The sequence below is a fragment of the Phalacrocorax aristotelis genome, chromosome 1 (genome assembly GCF_949628215.1).
Source record: "Phalacrocorax aristotelis chromosome 1, bGulAri2.1, whole genome shotgun sequence".
Taxonomy (NCBI): domain Eukaryota; kingdom Metazoa; phylum Chordata; class Aves; order Suliformes; family Phalacrocoracidae; genus Phalacrocorax; species Phalacrocorax aristotelis.
Window position 1 is genome coordinate 55,710,017 of NC_134276.1, and position 12,227 is coordinate 55,722,243.

At 36.7% G+C, this 12,227-nt stretch overlaps 1 protein-coding gene across 4 annotated transcripts in view; it reads left to right on the forward strand.

Moving 5' to 3' along the window:
- Positions 1-12,227, forward strand: part of GPC5 (glypican 5) — a 763,124-nt gene that overhangs the window by 114,347 nt on the left and 636,550 nt on the right. The gene's annotated exons all lie outside the window — the stretch shown is intronic.

Genomic DNA, 12,227 nt, shown 5'->3' on the forward strand with positions numbered 1-12,227 from the left:
GAAGTTCACTAGTGGTTGTCTTTGGATGTGTAGAGGTAGCAAAAGACTGAAAACTGAAAAATATTTTTTTTTGTCAAACAGAAAAGGGGGAAGCTTGAGCATTTTAGACTGCTTAGCTTCATTTCAGTTATTAGGAATAAAAAGCTGAACTATTTAGAAGCCAAATACAAGAACATACCAAGTTGGTAAGTAACAATGAAACTGTATTTACTGGGGACAAGTTGGGTCAAGCTAATCTAATTTCCCTGTATGGAAATGGAACCAAAATGTCAGTATGTGAGAAGACAGATGTTGAGTCACTTGTCTTTCTTAAGTCTTTTTACACTATTCAACATGCCGTTCTCATAAGTAAGTAGGGAATTGTTTTGATTAAATTACCATTTAACAGATGCAAAATGTTTTGGAAACCTGCATTTGATTGGTTAGCAAATGTTCGTGGTCAGAATGGAAAGACGCTTCTGTTGTGGTTCCTGGGCAAGTACAGCCACTATTTTTGTTACTGTGTTGAATGGTGAAATAATCAGCGTGCTCTCAACAAGTAAGGGAGGGCAATAGGAGCTCACGTGCAGGTTGGAAAATAGAGTTAGAATTCAAAATAGTGGGATGCCATTCTGCGGGGACATATGCAGATTCTGCATTTAGGTAGGAATAAGATGAGTTGAAGAGTGGAGGACTGGCTCAGCAGTTGCTCTGTTGAAATGAGGTAAGAGAGCTTAGTGGTTCCCAAGGTAAACGTGAGTTAGAGAAGTGATGCTATTCAAAATAGGTTAACAAAACATTTTTGAAGTACCTAGTCAGGCACAGCTATATATGAATTTGGAACTCCTAAACATATAACTTGTCTACTTAAGCACACAATTTAGAACTCTTTGGAAGTGTTTGGAAGTCTTTCGGATCATGTTTGACTACATAGAGGCAGAATGGGCCTGCTTTATGACTGAAAGAAGTGGGACTGTTCATTTTAATTAAAAGAAAAGAAATTTATAACAGTTGTCAGGAGAAAGATTCGTCACATAGCTTCTCTGAACTAATCACCCTCTTTCTCTGTATAAATAGAGGAGAAAAGCAGCGTGACTCATCTTATTTCCATGTGGACACCTAAACTAAGTCAGGTGAATCATGCCATCATCCTCTTTACTGATTAGCTGAGATGTAGACTCATCTGGACATGCATTTGGTCTTTGGAGATGTCTGTAATCAGGTAGGGAGGTTCTAATCTGAAATACCTAAAAGGAGGAAAGAGCAAATAATTTGTTCTCATTGGTAAGAACAAATGAGAGTATGGTGAAGTACTGGAATGATTTTCTTGGAGGCTGTGGCCTCTCTATTTTTAAAGAATAGTTTAGAAAAACATGTTAAAATATGAGATCATAGATCTAGTTGAACCTGCCCTGGTTTCAAAGGATGCATTGAAGGACATCTCAAGTTCCTCCTAGTCCTGTGTTTCTGCGTACTTTCATTATTTAGTGAGAGATATTCCAGGCCTACATAAACTAGGATACACAGCTGTAAAGGGAATGGGGAGGTAACGATCTAATTTTGAGTCATGCAAGAGATGTGTACCCTTTGTCACATTGCATTATGGAGCAGATCACACGATGGAGTGGAAATCACAGTGGTGTTATATTTTGAAAGATACACATTTCCAGCAACTGTTATCTCGAGCTCCTTCCTGGAAAGCATTACATGCCTTGAGAATGTGTGCGTTGGCAGTGCTGCAGCAGGAGTTGCAAAAAAAGGGCTTAGCAGAGCATCTACAAATAGTGGTAGGGTGAAAGGCTATTGGCACCCCCCGTAAAGCTGTGTCCTAAAAGTAGATAATGTACTGGTTATACTCACGATCTCTCTGAAAGGAAAAAAACGTAGCAATTAAAAAGGCAAATTACCTTTTGTATATATTTGGAAAGAATTTGGTGAAGGTTAGAGAGCATTAAGATATAAAGTTTAAGGGAATAATTTAATGAACCTGTATTTACATAATTATTCATACTACAGTTAACATAATTGATTTACGTTTAAATCTAACGTCTGTTGTTCTTTGGTCCATTGAGTGAGCTCTACCTAAACATTAACAGTCATTAACATCAGAAAATAATAGTTGAGATAACCTCATGAAAATTCTGGATCGCTATTAAAGAACAGGATTTCAAAAGTTTTCATAGAGACTGCGTCTTGACACCATACATAGACTTTATAAAGAAATCCAGACTATATAAAGAAATCCAGGTTTTGACTTCTTGTTCATCAGTGCCATGAGGCCAGAGAGCTGGACTGCAAAATCAGATGGGGTTTCCCCTTGGCGAGGGCCATTCTACCTGATACAAGCTACAAGTGCAGTGGCTTCCCCAGAAGGTATAGGGAGGAACTTCCCTCTGCTAGGTGGGGATTTTGTTGGGTGTGTTTTTTTTTTTGTCTGTGTGTGTTTGTGGGGGTTATTTCTGTTTGTTTGTTTATTTTCTATAGATATGCTCAGTGGGGGTGTAGTCAGTAGTCTTACCTGAGTACATGGGAACCTTACAATAAACCGTATGTAATGGGTTTTTACCTCTTTCATAGGAAAATACATTCTTTTAAAACAGCTTGAACATCATGGAGCATGTCCAGAACTTTCACCTGGAGAGCTTCTGTTACAAACTTGAATAACTACACAAAACCCTCTAAGTGTGTTAGTGGGGAGCAAGCAGAAAGCAAACAAAGGGGATTAATCTGTTTTTGTCCTTCAGCTCTGTCTGCATTCAAAAGCTAAAGGCAAGTGCCAAAGCTGCTAGCAACAATGGATCATTTAACATGTATTGTTTACTTTAGTTTCTAAAGAATGGGGTATGAGTTGGTGTAGAAATGAATTGTACTGAAATCAGGAGTCATACTGGGTAAGAAAGCCTGAGTCAAAACAGAGTGGACTATTCCAATCCATACCAATATTTGATCCTAATATGTTATCATCAAAAGCAGCTACACAGAATATTCTGTACAACTGTCATAAAAAAGTCCTTCTGGAAACAGTTTTTCTTTCCTGAGACTTCCTTAGTGTTGAAATATCTTCTGAATTTCACTTAAATTTGATAAGTTTATATAGTAAAACTGTATGTGTTTTCCTAACCAGTTTAGAGAACTGGATTTTTATGTTGTTGTCGACAGGTGCTATTTTCCTCTTGTAATCGGGGAAGAGCATATTTTTCGGCCTGATTATCCACCTCCTGAGAGTTTCTGTCTTGTCAAGTTAGAAATGGTACATTTATTAACCTATCTGAAACGTGAAAGTGCGTGCTTTAAATTCATTCCTTTTTACAGCATCCTGCAAAGTAGGTATTGAAATATATGGCATAAACCAATATGCTTTTGCATCACCTACTTCAAGCGGAATTTTACACATATCACTAATCACTCATAGTGATTAGATCACTAACAACTAATATACCAGAGCTGTGCAGAGGGACATAGAGTTTTTCTTCTTGGTATCCAATAGTTACAGAGGAATGTAGAACTAACTTCAGAGTAATACAGATCCAGTCATAAACTTCATTGTTCCTGAATTTTCCATGTTTTTTTAAGAAATGCAGCCCCAAAGAACATGTTTTATCCTCTTTTTTTTTTTTTTTGTCAATAAAAATGAAGTGAAGCAAAGCAAAGTGAAGTGAAAGATGATAAATGTATCTAATGCCTTACCAAACTCTTTGGAGGCCCTTTGAAACCCATGACTTGTAGTCATATGTTAAGTAAACAAACTCCTCAGGTTTCTTTGACTGACTGGTGTGACAGTTTTTAGTGTGGATTCCCTAAGACTATCAGATGCAGGAATTCACCAAACCTCAACCAACGCTTAGAAGAAAGCTGTCAGATTAAATATTCAGTGATACGAAATGAATATATTTACTTGTTTGCTGTGCAGGAAATGTTGTTCTGTAGTGTTGCATCTGCTAGAACCTGATTATCGTTTCACTTTAACCTGTATAAATTAAAACCCAGCTCACTGAAGTTGAGTAAGTATTGCCAGCATAAAACTGGGCTAAGTGGAAAATAAATAAATCAGGTTCTAAACTTTCAAATATAAAGACAAAAGCTTCACCTGATGTCAGTCATCATCGTAGCTTTATGGAAATCTTCCTGAGGTTGCTCTTTCTCTTCATGTGTAATTCCTCTGTGATTCCCTGATAATTACTTTTTATAAAGCTAGCATGTAAAGTTGTGATGCTCAGGCAACCCTCTGGAAACCAAGTATTTACTTTATTTCGTTCTAAGGAAAACACGTTTCCAGCTGTGCAGGAGGAAAGAGGATGTGCGTAAATACATTAGAAGTCTGTCATTTATCTACCATTAAGACCACTTTGTAGAAGCGTGATCATCTCAGCTCTTTATTCATTTAAACTGCAGTACAGTATTATGTTTGATGACACTTCCTCTTGATACCAGTTCCTTACAAAAATCTTAGGGATCCATCCCATCTAAATTTAGATCTTGATATCTGATTGGTTTGTTGTGATGTCCCTTTATAGCCAAGGGAGAGGAACAAGCACTTCCAGAGAGCAGTTCATCGCAGCCAAAAGTAGTCATCTAGAGTCAGACACATGAATCATGCCTTAGAAGTGCTTGTTTCTCTCACCTGACTTTTAGGGAGCTTCAGGTGAGTGGCTTATGTATGTCTGAAGTTATCTGAGATGCATTTTACCCTTCTAATCAACTAATTTTCTGGCTGTCCTGTCTCAACATCATCCTGCTATAAATTCCAAGTTTCCCTTTTCAAAAAATACCCTTTTCATACATCTGAGATGACTTGCCTTCCTTATATATTAAGGCAAATGTGTAAAAATGCATATAATAAATCATTATCAATTTAATGTCCTTTGCAAACCATGCACAACATTGTATGTCAAGAGATTTTCAGACAACTTCGTTATATGATACCAGCTTTAAAGCTGATCCGCTGGAGTGTTCTTTTTGCAACTCTGAGCATATTTCATTCCAAGTTAGTAAGCAATATATTCAGAATTTAGAAATATTTTCCTCCATTGAGAAACCATTGCCTGTGAAATACACAGAATAATGCAAAATCAGAGAGAAGGTAAGCAGAATATAAGAGGAAAACAAGGTTTGGGTAGACCTCTATTTATTGCTAGTTATTTCTTTTCCTGGCACCGTACAAAACAATCTGCTCTTGTTGCTTCCAAAATGGCAAGATGAATGGTCCCATAATCATTACTATTAAAAGGGTAACAACAGTCTGAAAAGAAAAAAAAAAGAACAGTTTGGGGAGAAAAGTGGAACCAGTGATTATAACTAGGTAAAATAATAACCATGTGATATTCATTGATGTGATTATTATTCATTCATTCATTCATATGACAGTCATTCAGTACAAAAATATCATCTATCAAGGTGTGATTAAATACTTTACATCCCAGTTACAACTTAGGAGTATGCTAATAGCAGATTCTAAAGCTAGATATTTTAAAATCAACAGTAGCAAGTTTCACTGAAAAGTTCAAAAAGAATTTCCGGAAACATGGGTAATGATTTTCATTAAGTTATAAAAATTAATGAAGCTCCAGAAACTGGAAAAAATACAACTTTATTCCAACATTTTATAAAAAGCAAATACAAGACTTGGAGATCACAGTGTCAGATCAGCTGAACATGATTCTGTTGCAGTGCTGGGCCTGTTCTTGAATGTATAAATAGGAAGATGGAGAAGGAAAAGAAAAAAGAAAATAAGAAACAACTGGATTTGTTGATTCAGAAGGCAAATTCTACATAGCAAAATAGTATCGGGATTATTAAGAAAAGATGAATCCTGAGTGATGATATGAAGTAGATTATAAAATAAGGATGAGAAGTTAAAATTACCAATTCAGACTAGCACAAAGAGGATACACAATCATGAGTGAAATTCATCTCCCCTGGCTTTGGGACATGTTCTTCTAGATTCTTCAGCATATTAAATTTACAAATATAATGAAAATTATTTTTTTAAAAGAAACACTGGCTAAATTGGGAATGAGTTTCTTATGAGTCTACCCAATCTCATTATGAGCAAAAAGGAGAGCACACCTTACATGTGGACCTGAGAGAATTTGCTGTTTCTCTGATTAATGTTTTAACAGCCCTTCAAAGTGCAACAGTTCTTTTTAGTGTAATTGCGGTGACACTAGTGCTTATGGCCCAAATTACCTATGATTGCTAACTCCTATTAATATTCCAGCTGAAACTGTCATACACCAACTTCCTAGTGACTGTGCTTTTCTCCGGTGCTGCGCTCACGCCTCCGGCGCATTGCTCACATGAATCATCAGTCCTGAGCTCTCCACTGGGAGGAGTATGGTGCTGCTGGTGGAGGTTTCTTCCATGATGGTCTTGGGCCCTCTCAGGGTTAATTTTGTCTGTTTCAATCCTGTAGTTGCTAATGGATTACACTCTTACCTACCCTCTGAGTCCTTGGGCTTAATTACACCATGATTACATCTTTTTTTTTTTTTAGTCCTCTGTGTAATATTTTAAAGGGTGAGAGTTATGCAACTGCATAAAGCTTAAAAAAAACCAAACCAAACCCCAAAACACCACAACTAAAAAAATATGACAGTGTAATTAAACCAAACTCAAAATCACAGGATGTGCAAGAAACTCCTGACAGCTGAGTATCTTAGTAGTTTGCCATTGAACACAGAACAACTTAGGCAATGGTCAACTGATTCTGATTCAGGTTTCTTAAATATATCTATTTTAAAATAAAACCAAAATAAATTCAAGATGAAACAAGACCTGACAAATTCGGAAGTCTGTTATGAGTAGTTATGGCCATTAAGCCTGAGGTGTGTCACTAACACATGGCAAAACGTAGCTGGTTGGGCTACAGGTTTAACCTGTTCTACCCGTTTTCTTACTGAAGTCAGTGGTGAATCTATAATCTATGAAATAGATTAATTTGAAATAAGTGTTAATGAGGAGAAGTTTTAGTGAGTCTCAAATATCTTTGCTGGCACTTGTGCTTTTGATCTCTCTCCCCATATAACCTCCACAGGCAATGCCCTAATGAGTTCATTCCTTATAATTCATTTATATGTCTTGAAGACTTTATTCTTCCAGCTCATTTTTCTGATGTGATAAATGAATAGGGGATTTTGCAGTATATCTGGCACTGTATACTACTTTGTAGTTAGGGGTAATTACACCGAATTTCCCACCTATATGTGCTTCCCGGTTTGATATATTTTAAACAAAGTTATTATGTATGTAATACTGGGTGGATTCATTTCTTTTCCATAACAATTCTTTCCCATAATTATTGAATTCTTTTTGTTTGCTAGGCTGTAAACTGTACCTGAGACATTCCCCTTGACTCCAATAGGACAATGTATGCAAGATACACTTGATTGGACTATAAATCTTTAGCAGAGAGAGTTTGATGCTTCTGGATTATTTGCACTGCCCGTAAACAGGACGAAAACATATAAGATCACTGAACATTAACGACAACTGGAAACAGGCTAATACTTTCCCAGAGGTTTTTTCAAGTCATAATAAATTCACAATATTATTAGGTTTTTCAGCTTTGCTTGAATTTAGTTATCTGGATTCCTGTATATTATGGGCTGATACTTAGGGTAATCCACGCTCATCAGTTTTGGATCCCCTCTGGACTGTAAAAGGCATTCTTGCTAAACACTGTGTCCCTAGTTCAAGGGTGGATTTTAACCTGTCTGGCTGTAATTTGTTGAGTTCTATATTTTACCCTGACTAAGTGTGAATTAATTTATAATATGTAATGCAGGCTGGTGATTAATACTGAATTATAAGATGTTACAACTTGTTGGCCCGCTACTAATACTGGATTTTTAATTTATTAGACTATTTTCATGTCAAGTACTATAGATGTTTTAAAAGTTAATACTCAGAATTTAGACCATGCATTTTCTCATTTAGCAGCTTGTCTAGAATATTTATCTGTGTGAGAAAGGTTAAACTTAATAAAATGCAGTAGCTTTTATAACAAATTTTTAAATTGTTTTTCTAAGGTAGCTGTAGTAGAAGGACGCTTCACCAAAACTACTATGGTTGCAAGGCTGGTTTAAAATCCAACCCAAATTCTATTCTGTTCAGTGCAATATTTCTATTAAAATTGATTAATGTCCAGGAATAAAAAACAAGATTTTAAGGCATGTGTGTAGTATTGTGTCCTCTTTTAAAGCCAGTAATCCACTGGACTGATTACTACATTGTGGTACCTTTATAATTTAGAACTTCCTGTGGCTCTCAAGAACAGAAAGCTTAAAGGAATTGAATGGAAGATTGCAAATCTTTTAAAACAATGACCTGATAGTTATTTTACAGCACTTTGTGATCACTTTGTTAAAGACACTATTATCAACAAAAAAAATTATATAGGTACTGATATGAAGAATATGCTGAGCAAATGCAATACATAAAACAAAAAAGTGCTTATCTGCATTTTTTCTCCTAGCCTTGTGTTTAGCTCCTTCTTAGCAAAGCCAGGAAGAGAGATATTACTGTTCTGTGAAAAAATTAATGGTTAATATATTGACAGCCCTGATTTTTGACTTAGGAGTGTACAATTCATAATTTTAAGTGTAGCCAAAGAAAAATAAAGTTGACATGTCACCCATGGTAAATGCTAGACATTACTCACAGTAGTGCTGCAGAAGGTATTTGTAGGATATTGTATAGCAGTTACTATGGAGGTCTCATAAAGGATGGACATAACAGGCACTGAGCCTGCAGATTAAAAAATCTTTTAATAATGATAAAAATAACTTGCCTGGCTCATCTCAGTTGTATTTAAAATGTCTGTTATATGTATTGGTTTTATACTGATTGAAAAGTCACCACTTCTTTTATGTAGCTGAATAATTGAGACTAATGGTGTTAGTCTGGGCCCATAGACTTAAAAGGTAGAGAAACACTTTGTTAAATCTGCAGTAGGGTTGCAGTATTGAACTGGCATAACTTGATTTGTCATTGAAGTGTCTGAAAGCATTGTAAATGACATAGATTGCCATCGTAAGGTGTTCACAGGGGCTGTTCAATATTGAAAGTAAACATAGGTCTGCTTTGCTGTCTGTCATTCTCCAAGCTGTCTGAGAGCAAAACAAATCTCTGGAATAGCTTTGGCAGTTACAGAGTTGGAAACATGACAGTAGAATAAACCCGATTAACAAATTTTGTAAGAAATGCTGAAATGACAATTAAACAGCATGATGCAGAATTGTAAATGCAAGTGGCCGGTATTATCATAAGCTGTTTAGAAAAGCACAAATAGTCAATAAATCATGCAGTTGGTTATTGTACTCATCCATCTGTGGGTTGCTGGGGCACTAGCAATGTAATTCAATCTTGAAGGTTTGTTATTGTTTAGACCACATTGTAAAATCTATTGATTATCCATGTGCAGCATGATTTATTCTTTCATCTAATATTTGTGCTCTTGGTAATAGGATACTGCAGCCATGGATTGTAACAGACATTTTAGATCACATACTTTATAGTTTTCATCTAGGAAAAAGTAATTAAAAAATGGAAATGGTCATAAAAACCTTATTCACGTAATACTAAAAAGAATATAACATCATTATTTTACTAACATTACCTACTTCAACAAATTTCATCTGAAGCATTGGCAAAATTTGTGTAAAAGACTGAATCTACAGTTACAAAAATAGCCATTTTCCTAGGAGGCTTTAATAGTCTTCACACGTTATTATTTTAAACCATCTAACCAAGAATCAATTTGACTTAAATTTTTGTCTTTGCTAATCTGGCTGCTGCAAGCTTTCGTATGAAGGGTTCCTGAGTCAGTGATAATTGGGTGTCTAGAATTCAGTTCAGTTGTCTAGGCACAGACGTCTAGTACCATTTTAAATGCAAAATGTCCACACAAAGCCTGCAGATGTGACACGGGACCTGCAGGATACCTGTGCCCTTCTGAACAGGCAGATAAATGGCATCTACCATTGAAAATGGTAATAAACACTCTTAAGCATCTCAGTAAAGCCTCCCTAGTAGGACTCTACTTTCTTCGCTTTCCTTGTTCCCTCCAATAAAAATGAGACATAATGTACAGAAGGATATCTAGGGCTGTAAGTTACCTACAGCACTCTGTGCCTCCATGTGAGCTAGGTGTCCATACTGCCTTTATAGCTGGTTGAGATCTCATCCCTGGTTCAGTTGCGTTAAAGTGGGCATCTTGGTCAATCTAATGTGCTCTATCTGATATATTGTGTCTCATCTGCTGCTCCAGAAGGACATGGGTCTTCCATACACGTGTGCACACCTAGTGACACGGGGTGCAGCGCAGGTATCTCAGGTACGATCAGGTACGGTGAGGTGCTGAGGTTGAGAAAAGTCACAGAGCCGATGGTGATGCCGGCAGCTGTGGTCTACTGGCACTTCTGTGTGTCAGCTCATGATAACTGAAGAGGCTTTTCTGTATTGCATAGGTATCCATTGGTGGGAGCCTACCTCCATGCAGGGTCCTGACTTCTAGAGCCTGACTTGTGAAACACATCCAACCTTTTGCTGAATCACTGTGGTATTGGACACATATGAATGCTTATAGTGGAATTTAAGAGAGATGCACATATGTATGTGCCATAGTAATGAAAAAACAATGACAAATGGGATGCGCTTTCCTTCTCTTGTGGGCAGTCAACACTTTTTTTTCTTACTTATGTGAATGTTGGAGGAATTGAAAAGACAGATAGCAAAATCAGTCTTAAGGGAGGTGTGAAATATGAAACTAAGAGTTAATAGATAATAGCAGAGAACTAGAGGTAATGACTCTGATTTATAACTATGTATCTCATTTTTATTGGAGAGAAAAAAGAATGCATAGAAAGTAAAAGCAGATTAGTTTAATATGTCTTGTCTGTGATCTTTTCACAAAGCGTGCCATTTCAAACCTGCTGAAGTCAGTGAGGATCATGTCACTGACCTGAACAAGCTTTTTATCAGAATTTACAACATTTGTTCTTATGCATAGAATCATAGAATGTCCTGAGTTGGAAGGGACCTGCAAGGATCATGAGTCCAACTCCTGTCCCTGCACAGGACAACCCCAAATTCACACCATGTGTCTGAGGGCATTGTCCAAATGCTTGTTGAATATTCTCATAATAAAGCTGTGATAGCCAGTCTTGGTTAATAGATTAAAATTATTCAGAGCCTTCTACTATTCCTTTCAGTCGGTGACTTAACATCAGACTTCAGACTGCTTCAGCAATTGCCTGACGTAGTTTGACATTATTTGATTCTGCCTATTTTTAACATCACTGTTTGGACAGTATTAACTACTTCCCGCTTTTTCTCACTTCATTTGTGTAGAGTACCATTAAAAAAACCAGTATGAAAAAATAAATACATGAAAACTTGTAAATCTTGGATGAATGAAACTAAGTTACTGAGTCATAGCCATCCAGTGGATAAATGGGTTAATACCTGTAATACGTGTTTCTACGTGTTTTCATTCTCAACTTTAAGGTAAGTTTCATTTTGATCTATCTATTGCTTCTTTGCCTTCCCTGAAGTGGAAGCTTCTCAGGCAGACCTAGGAAATTCCTCAATGTGAACACTGTTTCTGTTTTGAAAACCAGCATTTTTCCTTACCCGCAAGTCATAGATCAAGTCAGGAGAGAATACTTCTCCAGCATACTTAAACTGTTTTATTAAAAAATGCTCAGTGTGCTTAAAGATGGCCACCTAACACACGAAGCCCAAAGTGAGTTTATCCATTCAGGCTTTACGGGTTATGCAGATCTTGAGGCTTAGTGGGGGTGTATCCATCACAGTGCCCGAGGAGAGCAATTGAGCATGTTCCATCGCTTTGCGTGGCCGTAGTCATTGCCAGACCAAACAGCATGGTTTAAAAGCACGTTCTCATGTGTGTCTAGTACAACTCCTTCCTTTGGAAGGCAAGAAGACAAAACTGTTTGATCTTTTAAAAGCTGTGCTTTAATAGAATGGAGGAGTTGTTTCAATGGTTTAATGTTACTTTGCCCATCAGTTGAAGATGGTAAGAGGAATGCCTTGAAGTGGAGTGACTGAGAGCATTTAACTTTCTGTTTCAAGTTGCAGAATGAGTCATGAGATGAGAGAGCTAATGTACGTATATATGTAGACAGGTACAGTAAGGCTTTGTTGTAGTTTGTAACTTAATAAGTAATTTTATAATCTACTTCCTTTTCTATTTTTTTAGACTGTGTTTAATATATCCTGCCAAGAAA